Below are 19,246 nucleotides of genomic sequence, written 5' to 3' on the forward strand. Positions count from 1 at the left end.
CACCGTCACCTTAAAATTACCACCACAAAATGACAACATTCCAAGAGGAATTGTCGTTACCGAAATCAAAAGTAAGAGTGGAGCACTTGCTGCTTAGTAAATTGAAAATTCAGGGTAGAAAATAACCTCTCTCTCTCTATTCTGATTCTTTTACAGGAAAATTTTAAAAATTTTAAAAATATTTTTTTCCTTGTTTATTACTTGACAAAATTTAAAAAATACAAAAAATCTGTTTTTTAGTTATTAATAAAAAAATATTTATGTTCATGCACGAAAGAATCTAAATATAGTAGAGATAGAACTTTGATCCATAGATAATGTCGGTTCTAAGATTTTACTTTGATTAATTTGGACCAACTCAGATCGTATAATTGACTTTAGCTGAATTTTTAACAGAAATTTTCTACTTTCATAAAGACTTTAACTCGAGATCTGATATCAAACTGCTTATTACTTGAAAGTCAATAATTAAATTAGATGTTCGATCGATTATCTTATTGACGATACTTTATAAATTGTTTTGTAAGGAGTCGAAAAATTCGAAATCTCAAGATCTAACCTATAAATTTTTACAGCACCCAAATTAGTGAATGCCAATCATTTTTGTTTCAGAATTTTCCCAGGAGGAGGAGGATTGTTGAAGCAAGTAAAAAGAGCTGGAAAAACAAAATTTGAGGCCAACAAAGAAAACCCACCATACCTTGACAACATATTTTACAAGAATCTGTATACAATTTTTGACCTACCCAAAATTCACCTCCACCAAAGCTACACTTTAGCCATACATAATTCGAGCTTTCAACACGGCTACTCCTCCCAGCACAGGAGCAACACGGTGCATCTCCATATAATGTAAAACCGGGTTCGCTGCTCCTTCACGAGCCTCGAGCATCTCTGCCATAGCCGGAGCTTTGGGATCCCTGTTGATTTCATGTTCAAGCAGAAGATCGACATTACACGCCAAGGTAAACAACAACAACAACAACAACAAAAAACTGGGTTTATGGTGCTTTGTATGGGTTCTGAAGATGGTTTGTTCTTGTGGGAGAATGGGATTATATATAGAGGGGTAGATGGGATTTGGGAGGGATGATGAATGGGTGATTGGTGAATGAGAGTGACAAGTGTTTGATGAAATGCGGGTTAACATGGAGGAGGCCCCCTTCGATCTCTGCTTGTCTGCCTGACAAATCAACCCTGGAGCATGCACTTATTTGTACATCAGCTTACCTCGATTTTGGGTGAATCTTGTTTACATCAATTCGACATTCTTAAATTTTTCGGTTGGTTTGGATTAGATAATTTTTAATTTTATGTTATTCAAGTATGTGGATCAATTTTATTTAAGTACAATATCTCCTCTTTTGTTATTCGATTCAATTTAGAGTTTGAAAAGTTCCACTCAACTCGAAACTTGACCTGACTTTTAGATAAAAATTTGAACTCAACTCGACCTATTGTGCGCGTGTGTGCGTGCTTGGGGCTATTTTTTAATTATATACTATAAAATTAAATTATTTTACATCACTTTAGGATCATTGAATGATGAAAAATCAAAGGTTGATATTAAAAATAGTAAATTAGAAGATATTTACTGAAAAATAAAAAATAAAAAATTAATTTCAACATTTGATTTTCCTTAATCCATCGAGTGTAAAAGGGGTTTGACCAAATATTGACCTTTTACATTAATTATTTAAATTTCCGATTTAATAGTTCTTGAAGACCTCCAACTTTTCTTAAAGAATAATATGACCCCTTGATTTTTTTTCTCATTCAATGTAGCTCTTAAACCTATGAAATTAATCATTAGAAACTTTTATCGATGAAAATTATTATTGATTATTACGATACTGAAACGATCATCTACATATAAATGATGACGTGACAGACGAACATAAATGAACTTATTAATAATTAGAATTTACATATTGATTCAATAAAAAAATTTATTCAAATTTAACCCATCCGATTCATAAATATCTTAGGCATGTCTCCTAAAGCATATGGCTCCGGCTATGCTGCCCGTCAATATAAGAATTATTTGTCCCACATACTGTTTGTAACTGAACATAAGTAGACCTGCCATTAATCATTATTTTATGGTTTTGGTTTCTTTATTTATAATATTAACGGTTTTAGATTCGAGTTGGATATTTAAACATTCAATGTCAAATGATTAAGAGTCTTTAGAACATATACTATATGATTTAATGTATCAAAGAGAAAATTTTATTGTGATCAATTTCTTAAGGTTCTTACTCTTAAATCTTCAATTTTTCAATTTAAACTCGTTATCTAGCTGACCCTAAGCTTGACTTTTCATCAAAATAACTGTCTTATAACATCTGATCGATCGAAACTCGATAAATTCTGATTATTCGATCATCCCCATTCGTACCCTAGGGTTCCATTGACACCAAGGGTCCACCTTCTAGTTTCTACCATGGAACACATCAGTATCACGTGCGCAGTTGCCTCGTTCTTCATTGATTCAAATTGAACAGTACAGCCCTTTATCAAGTTACAATCTTGCCGGCCATTGATGGGTGATTTGCCAAGCTTTTGAAACCAGTTCCATTTAAAGCACATCAGACACCAAACTTTATCTGGCATAGTTTACCCAAACCCCACTTCTCCTTATCCTTTTTTGAGTCACCATTTTCCACCCCATTTCTTCGATGCTCAAAAGGACTAAGACAATACTTGTAGGGGACCCCATTGACCCCCTCTCCCCCAAAGTAAGGTTACTCAACCCCCAAATGTGGCTAATAACATATATTATGATTTTGAGTATATGAACGTAGCTCTTTCTTGGACCACACTAAGGGTATGGGGAGTTGTAGTTTCATTTCAGAATTGGAGGGTGATAGTTATCACAAGATTAATATTGTATCTGGTAGAATGTTGTTGGACCATTTTAGCGATGATAAGTTATTAAAGAATATGTATCATATCAATTAAATCATTCCATCAATCTAATCGTCATATCAATTAAATCTATCATAAACATATTTAAAACACATCGATCGATTTTATAATATGTGTATACTTATCGTATAAACAACTCAAATTTAATACGATAAAACTATATATTTATAAAAAGCAAAGACATGGGAATATGGTATGCTAAATGTCAATTTCACATAAAGACACATAACATTGTTGAAGATAGATTCAATCACGGCCATGGTAACCCATATGATACTTGCTTTATATCCTAATGTCAAGCTCAAGGTGGATTGTCAATGCTACTTGCCACTTCCTTTTTCCTATCCTATTTTTACATCAAGAAAAAGGAATAAAAGGGACATGTTGTTTGAAATCAATTGGTCCATAAGTGTTTATCCCAAAGCTTCCGATAATGATTGTAAAGTTGGAGATTTAGGGTCACATCTCAATAGTCAAATCATGTCCCATTGCCATGCAAAAGGTTAGCAAAGGGAAACCCCAACACCTTATCTTAAAACCCAAAGTATATCCAAGATAAGATCTCTAATAATGATACCTTATAGATCAATGTGGCCCTTTTGTTTACAACAGTTTGACTATGTTAGGGCACTATGCTAGTAGGATGGGGACAATGGACACCAAACATTAACATGTTATACTTAAAATAAAATTTAAGCACATCTTATACCAATATCTTATTTATAGGTTAATTAATTTAGATTATATATTATACAACTTTATTAATAGGATGATCTTTTTAACTTAATTTATTGAATAAAGTAAATAAATGGTCCCTTGACTAGAATATTATTTTATTAAGTCTTGATTAGTGCTTAAATTATACATTATTTTGTGATTAATTACTCCTTAATTAGCTATTTTAAGTTGCTAACTTTGACATTTTCATTCATTTTCAATGCAGGGCAGTAGATTTCAGAAACGTTGCTAAAACTGGTGAAATTGTGCAATTTTTTATTTTCTGGAATCATGATTAGATTAGTGGGCATGGTTTGGGGCATGACTTTTCTGATGTGGCATCTAGTCAACAGCTTCTAGAAGGTCCAGTCAGTAGTGGCATGAAGACCAAAGACTCAACCGAATTTTTTGAATTCAAATTAGGATTTATTTTATTTTTTATTTTTATTTTAAAATTATCTTTTTAATTTTAAATGTATCTTTTAGGGTTTTTGAGGACTACAAATACTTCATTGGGGTAAGCTTCAATTCATCGTTGAGATCATTCACTCTTGAACTCTCTTGTTTCTTTCTTTCTTTAGATTTATAAAAATCTATATTTTGTTTTATTTTACTTTCAAGTTTACTTTATTTTCTTTTAAAATGCTAAGTATGGTTTATACCATGCTTAGCTAAGTTTTCCAAAGCCAAGGGCTTAAGCGATGACTCAATTCCTTTCGTGAGAATTGAAAAGCACCTCATATTAAATTCTGAATTTTTAGGAAACTAGATTGGTGATCGGTTTTTCTTAAGATCAAAACGATTTCACTTCAAAAATAGACTTTGGCTTGGATGTTTTTATGGTTTAACGTTGAACTTATAGAATCAATTGATTGAATTCCCTTGAACACACTTAGTGATGGCACGCTAAGAGAAATCGGGATCGAGTTCGACTTTCATAGAGAAAGCATAATTCGAGTTGGGTTTTTCCTAGCGCTTTTAAGATGTTTTGAATTAACAGCGATAGTTGAAGTTAATTTGAACAAGGATTGTGAATCTTAAAATAGATTTGGGAAAATCAATCACCAAAGAGAAAAAAATGAGCTACAAGGATTGAACCTTAAGGACTCAAACCGACATTTAACCGGAGGAAAAATCTTATTCAGTGATCGATTGGAATATGAGTAATGCAAAAGCCTGAGGTTGATTTCATCATATTGGTTTTAAATCTAAATTTTTTTTTTCTTTAATTCTTTTATTTTCTTTACAAATCTTTCTATCAAACACATCCCCTTTTGCTTTACTTGCATTTTTTTCGCAAAGATCAAATATCAAGAATAACCGTTTCAGCATCTTCATTAGTCTCTGTGGATAAACCCTTACACTCTTTATACTATTATTTTTATTTTTATTAAGATTAAGGCTAAACTTTATTTGACATCAAAACGACATGTTGTCATCCCTTGACTATTAAAAGTTACTAAATGATCATTCGACTATTCATTATATTCTAAATATCATTTTTCATTAAAAAAAATTGACGGTTGTCTATGTTGTATGTTAACTTGTTGATTGAGATATGATAAAATTTGATCTCATAATCTAAAACGACTATCATATCAAAGTCAGCATGCTAACATCCAACTCAAATGACTGTTATTTTTTAACGAAAAAGTAGGAGTTTGGAACATAATAAATAATCGAGTGATCATTTTGTAACTTTTAATAGTCAATAGACTAAAAAAACAACTCCCTATAATCGAAGAATCATTTTGTAACTTTAATAGTCAAGAGACTTAATAAAATATCATCATGTAATCAGGGGACCATTTATATACTTTACCCTAATTTATTCTATTTATAATATCAAATCAAAGACTTAAGATTACATTCTACCAAACCAACGAATAACATGTATTCAAATATTATATTATAGCACAAATCAAGTCACTTCAATGGTTAAAGAGATGATTGTTATCCTAAATAATTTTAGGTTCGAGCATGACATCTGCAAAGGTGTTTGAGAGTTCATTGTCGAATGATCGAGAGTCTTTTGAACAGATAATGTATTATAGTCACACAGACTAATTAAAATATTATATTATAATTACACGTGTTTAGGGCTTAAAAGTTTTCTCTCTCTCTCTCTCATGTCAAAAGTTTCAAAATATTATGGGTGGAAAAGTATTTTTTTTTTGTGTTCCATTTTGTTGGGAGACTTGGGAAGTCAATAATAGGAGGCAAGTAGTTTCTCTCAATGAACAACATTGTAATAGGAAGGTCGAATGTACATATTTTATATAAAGAAAAATTATAGAAATAACTTTAGTGCCCCACCCACTAGACATTTCAAATAGGGGTTAAATTAGGGGTATTTGTGAATAAAAATAATTAAAAAAAATATTTAAAGATATAGGATGAATGTTATTGTATATGATAAATTTATCGATAATTTAATATAATTTTGATAAAATTATCGATAGATGACGACGATTTTACTAATTTTTTTTATAATTTTGAGATCAAATTATAAGAAATGAAAGTATAAAGGTTGAAACGTAAACTTTCAAAAATTGTCTCTTTAAAGGGAAACAATGAATTTAATTTAATGAATTAAAATTTTAGTGATTGAATTATAATTATATTCGCCTTAATTAATTCGGATCGACTCGGGTTGTACATATGACTTTGGTGAGTAGGTCTCCCAGTGAGAATTTTCTACATACTCAAAAACTCGAACTCCGAGTTTACTTAGGTGATATCAAACTGCTTATCGCTTAAACTAACAAATTTTAAAATGTTTATTTGTTGTCTCTGCATATAAAATCAGCATGATGAATGTATAAACACAAAATGATTATTATAAAATAGATTCCTCTCTATATGAGCCTTTAGAGAAAAATAAACTCTCTTCATTTTCTTCAACCATAATGTAGAAATGTATTTTTTTTAAAAGTAGTTCAATGATATATTCATCGGTTAAATAAAACATCTATCAACGTCTTTTTATATTAGATATTTGGAAAATATATTTATAACTATCATAAATAAAATATAATGGTGAACGACCAACGATAAATTGATGAGTAAGAGTGTTATGACATCTCCGAGCACCACAGACATATAAGAGAAAAACTTGGAGAAAATCCAAAGCAAAAGAATGAAAAACTAATACATTCTTAGTTGCAGTCTCATCTAACGTATATATTCGAAAACCAACAAAATGTCATGTACAAACGAATTAAGAAATCAGACATCTTGAAAGCAAGCAACCAAGAAATTTCGTAGAACCACATACCAAAAAAAAAGATTAATAAAAGAAATCTATACCGAAAGTCGTAAGCAATTTGATATCGTTTAAGTAGGCTTCGAGTTCGAGTCTTCGGGTATGCAAGAAATTTCTGTTAAGATACTCACCCACCAAAACTAGATGTACGATCCGGATCGGTCCGGATTAGTCAAGACAAAACCTAAAACACTGAAAGGGCAACAAAAAAAAAATCTTCCATCAAAAGAAAATATTCATCATCCAAAAAACAAAATTCAAAACTTAACTTGATTGATTTATAAGACTAAGCTTAAAATGTAACATTCGACATGTCTGAGATTCGAATCTTAACTTCTGAGACGATTTCCACTGTATCGGAAAAGAAAATCAAGGCTTTCAATACAAAATGAACTATTGTGTTAATGAAATACTAATGTACAAAAGTGGGGATGTTAAAGTTAGGGGTCACAATGTTCAATTATAAGTTCAGCAGCTGCACCCATTGTGCCAACCCCTCCAATGCCAAGCAAGGCCAAAGCAAGCTCCTCTTCATCCCTTTGTCTCAGTCCCTTACTTAACCTCCTCAGCACATCTACATCCACCTCTAGGACCCAACTCGGGGTGCAACCGACCATTAGGCTCACCAATCCCGACACATAGGCGTGCCACGTGGCTCCATCGCAACCGAGTGATATTTTCCCGTCGAGTGCACTTGCGAGGAACTCCATGTGTGAACCGAGGATTTTGGGTCTCCGCTTCGATGCTGATGATGAAGAATCAACTCCCCAAGCAAACGCACCACAAAGCACTGTGAAATATGCGAGTGCGTATCCCCCGAGCATTGCCACGAGACCTGATCCTTCTTCTCGGTCAGACCTATGAACAGATATAAACCAAGAAGGAAGAGTTTCCTTTATAAGTGACTGAACGAGACCATGGCCACCGGACAACCATACTAAAGATGCAGCTAGGGAGGCTGCAAGTTTCACCCTGTTCATTGCTGCAGCAAGAGAAACCTGCCCGTATTTCAGCCCGTTCTTGCTTGTCTTCAGCTTCTCTAATTTCTGTTTTAGCATGCCACTACATGCTATCTCTTTCACAGAATGCATCAAGAGAGATACCACCTCCTCAGTTATGAACACGATATCTCTCATGGAACGGTAAATGCGTAGATAGAGAATCCCTGGAGCAACAGGTGAAAGACCACCACAGAAATGCGACCCGAATCCATGGCCAAGAAGAGCTCCAACACCACCGTTGCTGGAGATTGGTGCAATGTTCAAGCCAAGTGTAGCAGTGAAACAGCTTTTAAGAAGCTGGACAGTAGCATCACTGTTATGGAGAAAAACAGTACGAGATGCAGAGAAGACAAGGAAGTCAAACCACCGCTTTGCCTTTTGGGTCCATAGGGAAGCCACAATCGGCATGCAAGGCCATGGACAGTCTGCTGCAAGGGACTCCAACGCTGGGCCAGCCAAATTCAGAAATCTTTCCGAGGCTTTGTCAATTTTATAAGTAATAGTGAGACTTAAAAAAGCAGCCAACGGTAACGGAAGAGTGGCTAGAGAGCTACCACCTGTAATTACATTATGCATCAGTCATATAATCACTATACGGGTTTCGAGAACAAAAACAAAACATGCTATTGCCATTTGGTTAAGAGATAGAAATGTGGAAACTAGAAATGCAGTCCAAAATGCAATCTGTGTATGATAGCATGCATACTTTCACAGTAAACTTTAAAGACGTAAACATTCAGAATTTAAGATGGCAAAAGCTAAAAACCTGCAGAAAGTCTAGGGACATCAACACCGGTGGCTGCTAGGATTTTCTTTATATGTTCCTCAACATTGGACAAATTTGAAGCAGGGCTTGGCCAGTCCATACCATTCATAACAACGGGTTTCCATACACATCGACTTACTTCAGCGGAGAAGTAGCTAGCGATGGTCGCCAAAGATGCAGGCAGAAAATCAGCTAAATCTTTTAGCCCTGAAATAATCCAAGATCCTGGTTATAACAGTATCTATTTTATCAGAACTAAGCATCATATATAGGTGTCACATAAATTCGATCAAAACAAATAGATGGAGGGGTGACATTTGGCCCAAAGGTCACTGGCCTTGAACATTATCATTTTCCTCTAACAGAAATGACTTATTGCAAATGTATGATTCTCCTCTTCCTAATTATAAATAAGATAAGCACACCAGACTAACCTGTGGCCAGTTCCCGTGGAGAAAGTCTTCCATGAGCACATGCTGTTAAAGCAGCATCAACAACATATGGAACGGCTTCTAGGATATCCCAGGCAGGCAAGTTAGGTTTCAGGGAGTTGTCCTTGATTCCAGCTCCAGATGAACTACTACTTCCAGAAGTAACAGAAGTTATTGACTGGCTTCCTTTATGAATTTTTCGGAATATCATGTTAAGAAGTCCATCCACTGTCTGGTGAACAGTAGTTCCATGAACGAGACCAGAGAGTGTTGCAGCTATACATCTTTGATGTTGTCGATACCATACTTTTAACTTAGGAAATGAGTCCAGAAATACAGGTTCTGGGGATGATGAACTTGCAACTTCAGAGAGTCTCCTTTTGTTACGATCCTTATGGGTGTTTTCAGAAGACAAAAGATGGGAGTTTCGGACTAATAAAAGGTATTCAGGAGTCAGCTGGGATCCAACTGTGGGTACATCACCAACTCCGTGTTCAATAGGAGGATGATTAAATCTCCATAGCTTCAGAAGAAGAGCAAATGCATTAGAAAAAACTGCATGGGGAGAGATTTCTTCCCCTGAGGGGAGATTCCATGAGACATTGGGCACACATGACCCGAAAACTTCACATATTGGCATCAATGAACAAGCAAGCTGTGGGACCTGGCAGGAAAAAAAGAAAGCAATAAAATTTACCGAAAAGTTTGCATAGAGGTCTTCGTCAATAAACAACTCACAGTCATGAAAAAAATAAATATATGAATCATACATGACATTTGTCTTACAAAATTTGTCTGTAGCTTACATTAATGGGAAATTTGATATATCTTTGAATCCAAAGTTACCGGGGTACAGAAACTATATCAATGTGGATGATAAAGAATAACTATACATAATTGTTCATCCATGAAAGGTCGTGAAGCAATATCACTCATTATCAGTGAACTGGATATGCTTAGGAAAGTTAGCAAATCATACCAGGCCATGAAAGGAGAAAATCTGAACACAGTCGACAGATGCTATTCCACAAATTAGTACATTCAACATAGGAGCATAATCTATCAAATGGTTGTCACTCCCAGAAAAATCAGCAGGAATCGGAGGAGACATCAATCTAGTTATAAATTGAACTGTATATTCCTGCATGGATATATATTCAAACATAATTAGAAAGCAAGGATAATAAAAAGACGAGATAAAGAAAACAAAAAAGCCAAGGAAAAACCCAAAGGTTAAATGGGAAGAACCATTCAATGTTACGATAATGCAGTTGCATCAAAATTATTGCTAAGGGTCACAAATGAAATATGGTAACATAAAATGGAACATCCATCTTATTACCTGTATATTCCAACCACGAATTAGAGAAGCCCCACAAAGAATTGTAGCTGCAGATATCTTCTCATCTTCTGATCCATTGACCGCAATCTCAAATATTTTCTCCAGCTCTGCTAAGCTTCCATCAAATCCATGAGCTTAAATTCAGTTGCTTTACCCTTGATAAATTTACAAAAAAGAGCAACTGATATACCTGGCTTCAGGAAAGAAAAAGGAATAACTGAAGACCAGGCCAAATCAACAAAACACTAAAGATATTTGAAAACTTATATGTATCAAGATCACTTGGATCAACATAGTGCACCCAATGAGTCAAAATAGCCAAAATTTTGTTTTAACGTTATTATGTGTTCTGCATGCCAGGTCTTTCCTCCAGCTTGATTCGTATATTTTGAGAATTTTATCACTCACAGAAGCTTTTTGTAAATACAGTACTAAAAAAAGGGAGGAAGCAAATTTAAGAGATAAATATGTATACCTGGAAGCAGGGCTTGAAACAAGAGCATTAATCATTAATGAAGTAAGCGGGGCCCCCTTCATGAATGATGACCAACCCGACGCCTGAGCTGGAACACTATAAGGTAATTGGTTAATGCGTCCATTCACATAACCTGGCCAAAAATATGCCGATGTATCTAGTAGATTTCTTACAATGCAAGCCTCAACAATCAGATGACGCATGTTTCCAGCTGCAAAAAAGATCAGAACACAAGATTATAAAGTGTTAAAAATGTGAGAATTATAGAAAATAATCAAAATTCATGAAGGATTTTGGTGGTATAACAAATTGGAAATCAACTAAAGAAAATTTCAAAAATGTGTTCTGGTGCAGCACAAACCAGAGCAAATGGTAATTCTTGACTATATTTCCTTTAAATGGGTGCATTACACATATGTCTTCCCATCCAATGCAAATCTTTTCCTACTAAAAGAAAGGAAGAAGAAGGAGATTATTTCTTCTCTCTTATGTGTTTAATAGAAGCCGGAATAAAGCCCCAAGAATTAAGAAACCCTTTTGGAATCACCACTTCATCGTGAAGCTCGGTGCTTCTTTACTTCTGATGGTTCACTTTGAAGTTACAAGATTATACTCTTCTATGCTTTTCATTTTAGGTCATACAAGAGTGCAGACAGATGCAGATTATAAAATCGGCAAGGATTTGGGAGTAACTTGAAGCAAGAAGTTGAACCACAAGCTAGTCAGATCAGTCTCTTCATTTTAATAGGTTTTCTAAGGTTTTGGTTGGGGCCTTGCAAAAAACAAATAAAATGGTTTTGAAATAATTCTATGGAATGGAAATACCAATTGGGAAAGCTATGTTGGTTGGACTCTTCATTTTCATTAAGTACTCGAGTCAGACACTCATATCCGACATTTAGATATGGCGATATGACCTTCAAGGATCCCCAAATATATGAAAAAACTTAGAAAAATCTAACCATATCCGTGTTGGATGCATTACAAATATTTCAACAGCTGCACCATTTGTAGAATTTTCCACCCCAAAAAATATCTCAACATTTGCATCATTCCTAGAATTTTCTGCCCCCATCCCTCCAAAAGATCTGGCTTCCCAATTTATCTTGGCTGAATGCCATTTCAGTATGTATTTAGAACCCAAAATAAACTTCTCTGGTCAAATTCTAAAACAAAAGGAAACCACCTATGGATTTATCCACTACCCCATAAACATATGCACATGGTTTACATTTCAATACTTGTGAAAAAGGATAAGTGATAAGTGATATTGATCGATAGAACAAGACATAACTTACAACAACTGATAGGCATGTCTTTGATATTGATGCACTCGAAGTATGCACTCCCAACATTGATTCCCGAGACAAACAACATTGCTCTGGCAGCAGCCTGATTTGCAGCAGAAACAACAGACTTTGGAGGAGCTAACAAGCCTTGATAATCACCAAGTACTTGTAGGCTGGAGACTAGATCATCACGACGTTTCCTGGAAAACTTCATTTCTTTCCAGTGATTAGTGGTAGTTGAGCCATATTCTTTTTCATCACTTGGTGCACCTTCATCCTCCTCAATAAGATCAGCAACCACAAGAATTATAATAGACAGTAGCATGCACAAACGTGTATCCAGCCGGGGAAGCGGACCTTCAATGGGATCTCTTTCCTAACAGTTAATTAAGAACTAAAGGTAAGGTATAGCAGTCGGCGTACTCGTTATAAAAAAATAATAGACCTATAGTTCATCCAAAGTGAATGTAATGCTTGTTATAAAAGAAAGAACTTGGTAAAGCAAAGCAAGAACATTTTCCTTTTATATATCTTTATGTGTGTATGCATAATTTTTCTATTGAATTGGCCGTATCACTATCATGAATTTTAAGTACCAACACCAAATATTACTGTTACAACTCTAAGAGTGAAAATTTAAGTCCGTTTCAGAGCTGAAGAAGTCACAGGAACAGAAGTCTTGGTAAATTTTGAATGCTTTAAGAATTCATCAGATCCCCTGTTGAACGTAGTTACCATTTAGAGAAAACAGAACAGAAAGCTTCTGAACGTTATAAGAAATTCTAACCCTTTGAACAAGCCGAAGAGATGAGATCCAAAGGCCTAAAAAGGTGTCATGCCAGCTGGTCCCATTTATTGCTTGAAGAGTTTTGATCAGACCTGCACAGTATTAAACTTAATTGTTCACTTTCTTGCATATCAGTTTGCTACAACAGTCTACCGAAAATTTTCAACTGAAAATATCATTCAACCAAAGAAGATGTCTAACTTTACCAGTTATAATTTCAACTGCACTTGTCGTGTTAACTAGATAACCATCCATAGCATCTTCTAATACTAGATCAAGAGGGAGCCAAAGATCAGAACGACTAGCTCCATGGCATAAACCAGCTGAAGAAGCCAGAGATTCAAATGCCATAACAGCATGGAACTTTTGCACCGAACTTGTTTTGCATTTTCTAGACAAGACAATACGACTATCTGATGTCAACTCTAAAGATCCTCAGATGTTAAAGCCTTTGAATTTTTCAGTGCTGCTGAATTTGCGCCAAGAAGCCGCAAACTCTGAATGAAATTCACCCAGTGAGAAGACCTGGAAAGTGGTGTAAGATTGTTACGCAATTATCATACCCGAAAAGTGGCTATGGGTTGTTCAAGTAGAACATGCTAAACAGAAACAATCCTGAAGGTAGAATTAACATAAATTTACCAAAAAAAGGGAAGAACTTTATTGATACACATGCAGAAGCATGCATACAAACCATTCATTGTATGTATGCACTTAAAGATAAAACAATGTGTAAATGGTATCCTTTTTTTTTACTTTGTTATTAACTAGGATAAAAGAGCTTACCATTTCACTGCTCAGAAAACCAAAATGCATGGGGAAATAACTAAAAGTGTTACATAAAAAAGAACACATAAAGGTTAGGAAGGTATCGTGAGTTAAAAAGATACATACATGTTTCGCCGGGCCAGGTAAAGAATCCTAGAAGTCACTTTATTTTGCAGAAATTGTCCAATTATCTCAATAGCCATTGTAGTATTGAAATTCTGCAACCACTCAAGATATGCAATCTTTTTCTCATCATAAACATCATTACGATCGATTTCCATTTCCTGAGGTTTAATTGCCCATCTAGAAACCTTTTCCTCAGTAAGTTCCAGCAACCCCTCGTCATCTAATGATGCGTCTAACAACTGCCACACAATTGAAAAGATGAACTCAACCACCAGAATGGCAGATTCTGTTGTTTGGAGATCAAAAATCTCAGAAAGATGAAGAGTAGCATCTATTGATTTCATGACCCTGTGTGGAGAGAAAGCACGGAAATTAGAAATGGAAAATTGACAATAATCAGAACAATCTACAACGGTCATTTTAATCAAAAGCACTTGAATGGTGTTGAGGGTCCAAAGCTCATCATGGACTTGATAATAATCAGAACAGTCTACAATTGTCATTTTAATCAAAATTCAATAGATTACAGTCTAAAATATTTTAAAAAGGTCCAAGTCGACAAGATAGTAAAAGGTATTCATGGTTGCAGTATTTTCTGTAATGCCATACTTTAAACATGCAATGAGTACGAAATGGAAATAGCGTTTTTATAAATTAAAAACACAATCCCTTAAATTTACCAGGACAACCATGAAATGCTAGTAAGCTGTGTAGTTTAGCAAGGCTAACTAGCAATTGTAGCCTAATGAGTTCTTAGGAGTTGGTTATGATGCTAACACATCTTCAGATATTACAATTGAAGCACAATGATCATGTTGAAGACAGAAAATGGTTATTATAAAGCATATGAAACAACATTAGATAATTTCGATACAGATATACTGACATGAAATAATATGTTGTAACAAAAACTGTAGACCCCATACTCATATGTGAAGACCATTTTTGTAATATAATGCTCAAAGCTGCAAGCTAGACAATATTTTTCCTTCTCTTTGTCCCACATTTTGCAGGCTGATATTTATATATATGTTTCGAGTCTTTTGTCCATTTTGCGAGTGTGTGTGTGTGTCAACTAACGCACGCAATAAGGATCAAAGTACTCACTTTTCATAACCTGGTCCACTAATTTGACACTTAAGTGCAAATGCATGTCTTTTAAGAAATTCCAAGTAAAGCCTGTACGCAGCTGGATGGGAACGCCGATTCGGCAATACTCTGTAGAAAGAAAGATACCAAGAAAGTGAGGGAATTAGATATGTTGGGATGATAGCATCTATACCACAAGTTGAAACAACACTATCTGTATCGAATTTCCCAAGCGACACTGTCGGTATTACCAACCTGAAACTCAATTTACATCTCCTATCCTAAATATTAGGAAATAAGTTGAAGATAAGTAGAACAAAGAAAAAAAATTCAGGCACTATCATGGCAACCATTCAATGGCTGAGAAAAAAAGAATGAAAAGAAAAGTCATACACGTCCTAAAATTATTGAAGTAAAGCCTAAAATCAGCTGAATCAAAATATTTGCAGCTTTTCTTTCATCACTTTAGTAGACTAAATGTGACTTAAGACCAATGCTTTCTTATCCAGTTCTCCTCCCTCATTTCTGTCCAATCTCTCACTACCATGAATAACAGATAAGGAAGCTACATAATTATAAATAAAGAAATTTGAAAGAAAAAAAAATATAGACTATTATCAATATCATCTTCAGATTGAAGTACAAAATGAATGAAGATTTGCATTTCAAGAAATAGAAAAAGGATAAATCTTTCAGCTTTTCAAAGGAAATGGGTAAAATATTTTTCCAAATCTCCCTAAATCTCCAAAACAAAAACAAACAAACAAAATTAAGTGAAAACCCCAATTATAACACTTGTGAGGAACTTGAAATGAATCAAATTTAACTTCATCAAATCTATTCATCACCAATGAACAAATACCACACCTTCAACAAAAACCCAGAATCTAAAATCTCCCAAAAACCACAAGTAGATTGAAAAAAGACCACCTTTGTGAAAGCAGAGCAATAACAAGTAAAGGAGGGACCATCTTCATCATCAAAGCTTTATCCAAAAACTTCCACAGAATCGGGATATTATTATCCCAACAAATGTAGTTAACCAGCACGTGGGCAAAATCAGTTGAAGGCAAAGCAACTCCAGAGGAACTCAAACTGGAAGACACTTGTAAAGCCCAGAACAAAGGATCGATACCCTTCTCTTTCGCCACCTTTGTCTGTTCTATGACCTCTTCCCATAGCCTGCTGTTTTGCAAGCTCAACTCCATTGGTCTAAAGCTCCACAGCAAGCAGCCACCTTTGTTTTCCTTTATCGTTTTGCAATGAAAAACAACAAGAAGAAGAAGTCACAGTTTTGAGGAAAAGAATGGCGAGAGTTTGCGAGTGAGGCTTCAAACGGAGACCCTTCTTTTGTTTATGATTTTTGGAGTAATTTTTTCTCTTTTTTGGATCTTTTTTAATATAAAAAAATGGATTTTGGAAATAAATTTGACATAAAATTGAGAAAAGTAAACGATGGAAGAAGAAGGAGAAGAGGAGCAGTGGTTGTTAGCATAGATAACAACATTTCTTTAATCCAAAACTTTGAATTTTATACATAAAACATTTCTAATAATTTGTTTTTTGTGTATAAGAATTGATTATAATTATATAATTTCATTAATTATATTTTCATTCAGATCATATCACATAATAATTTTTTTAAGTCCATTGTTTATTATTTAATTAAATAGTAAATAGTTTTTCCATAAAAAAGTTGATAATATGATCTAATTTGAGTAAGAGAATAATATTGCCGTAATCTAATCATTTTATGTATAGTTTTTTATGTATCTAAACAATTATATCAACTAATTACTTAATTTTTTATTAGTTATGAAAAATTAAGAAAAAATTGATTAAATCAACTTTTTAAAATTGAGTGGATCAATCACTTATTTTTTTACTATTAAATTTTTGGATAAACTATTGAGCGATCATACAATTAAAAGTTATAAAATGACCATCCTACTATTCATTGTGTTATAAATCGTCATTTTCCGTTAAAAAGTTGATGGTAATTTGAGTTAGACGTTAATCTGTTGGCTAATACATGATATAATATGATCTCATAATCTCAAACGACTATCATATCCTAGTCATTAGGTTAACGTCCAGCTCAAACTACCATCAATTTTTTAAATAAAAATGACAATTTTAGAACGTAAGAATATTCGGGTGACCATTTTGTAATTTTTAATAATCGGAAACTTAAAATAGCAACAAAATATAGTCAAGAGATTATTTTGTAACTTTTAATAATCATACGATTCAATAAAACAATACTCTAAAGTGGAATGTCCATCTGTATAATTTAACCTAAATTTTATAATCTTATCTCAACCTTAAACATAAATTTAATTGATAAATTGAGAGAAGGCAATTGGAAGGTTTAGTTGGCATGGATTTTTATAGTGTTAAATATTTTCTAATTCTACCAATATTTAATACGTTAATCGATTAATCAATAATAATTTATCATAAAAGTAACCTTATTAATTTAGTTTTCTACTAATAATGTTAAAATTTAAATTATTACTTTTTATTTAAAAATATAATATTTTTTTGTTAATATGAGGTAAGTATAAGGTAGTATTTATTCAAACATAACTCTCAACTATTTAATATTAAACACTCATATTTTGAATTCCCGTTATTCGAATTCAATACCTCAAAAAAATCATTTATTACTAAAATTATTTAATAATTACAATAAATTATTAAATGTATGATATTTCTTTGTTATGCAAAAAAAATTAAGTTAAGAAATCATGGGAACTCCACAAACCTATATGGCCCACCACTCACCAAACCAATAGGAACACATAACTATCTACCATCGGAGTTGTTGCTCGTGATAAGTGTGAACAATTTGTGATGGTTTGACCTAGTCTTTGGATGTTTTAAAACGATTTTACAAAATTATCTACTTTACTCATTGATTTAAAATAACTTTGATATGAGATGGTCTGATCTCACCTTTATAAAATAAATGTATGTATGCATTCTTCAACCTTACACCAGCATGTTGTCATTTTCAATGCAGAGAATTTGATAATTATAAAAATAATACTTATAAATATATATATAATACTTATAATTATATATATATATATATAGTGGTTAGGGTAGGTGAAGATGATGACAGGGGGTGAGATTGGCCCCCCAAGTCCTACTCCTTAAGTGATGATAATCATGACATTGGCATATATCAACCGGAGGAAAAGGAAGTGGAAGGTGCAAATGGAAAACCCTTTTTTTTAATTTATCATATTTATATTAAAATAATATTTATATATTATGTAAAATATATAAAGATCCTCTAATTATAAGACATTTCTTTGTTGAGTCCATCGATTATTCACATGTTTTAAACTATCTATTTATGTTAAAAAATGAAAGTAGTCAGAACTGGACGTAAACTTGATGATAATAAAATATGATCATTGAATCTCAAAAACTATCATATATCAATTAACATGTTAACGTTCAGTTTAGTTGTTTGTTAATATTTTAATAGAAAGTGAAGAGTTTGGAATATATGAATAGTAAAGTGATAATTTTATAACTTTTAATAGTCGAGTGAACATAATAAAGTAATACCCTATAGTTAAATGATCATTTTTTAATTTTTTAATAGTCAAGAGACTTAACAAACTAATCTTATAGTTGAGGGACCATTTATATACTTTACCCTATATTTTAATATATTTGTATATTTATAGTGTTTATGATTCCATGATAAAAGGTGGTAGGTAAAAGCTCAAGTGGCATTGGCTTTATCTGTTAGAGCTTATTAGTTAGGGGAAAATGATTTGTTGGGGCCACACATCATTATCCCAAGCCTCAACAAATATGGTTGAACTCCCTCCACCACCACCCTACAACTTGAATTTACCCTATCCGATCCGATCCGATTTAATCTGAACCTCTAGTTGAGGTCATAAATAATTATTTTGAGCCTCAACAAATTCGGAGGTCTTCTACGTAAGTTGTTCAACTGGTGTTAGAGGCTCTACTATCTTACCTCCCCTTACCCCATTACATATGGAAACAAGGGACATCCATTTCTTATGGGCATTCGAACTCGAATTGACCTGATCTAGATTAACTTGATTGAAACCTCATCTGACACGTCCTATTTACATATCTACATAAAATATTCAGTAGGCAAAAAATAAACAAGAAATGACAGAGGTGGCAATGCTAGATCCAAAAAAGAAAAATCCTCCACTTTGGTCTGGTTTGGTTTGTGAGCATGGTATCATATGATTCCCTAG

The 19,246-nt window shown here is 33.6% G+C and overlaps 1 pseudogene; it reads right to left on the reverse strand.

Moving 5' to 3' along the window:
* Positions 1 to 7,169: 7,169 nt before the first annotated feature.
* Positions 7,170 to 16,356, reverse strand: LOC120114362 (annotated as a pseudogene).
* Positions 16,357 to 19,246: the final 2,890 nt, after the last annotated feature.

This window comes from Hibiscus syriacus, unplaced genomic scaffold, assembly GCF_006381635.1.
Source record: "Hibiscus syriacus cultivar Baekdansim isolate YM2019G1 unplaced genomic scaffold, ASM638163v2 tig00000778_pilon, whole genome shotgun sequence".
NCBI lineage: Eukaryota > Viridiplantae > Streptophyta > Magnoliopsida > Malvales > Malvaceae > Hibiscus > Hibiscus syriacus.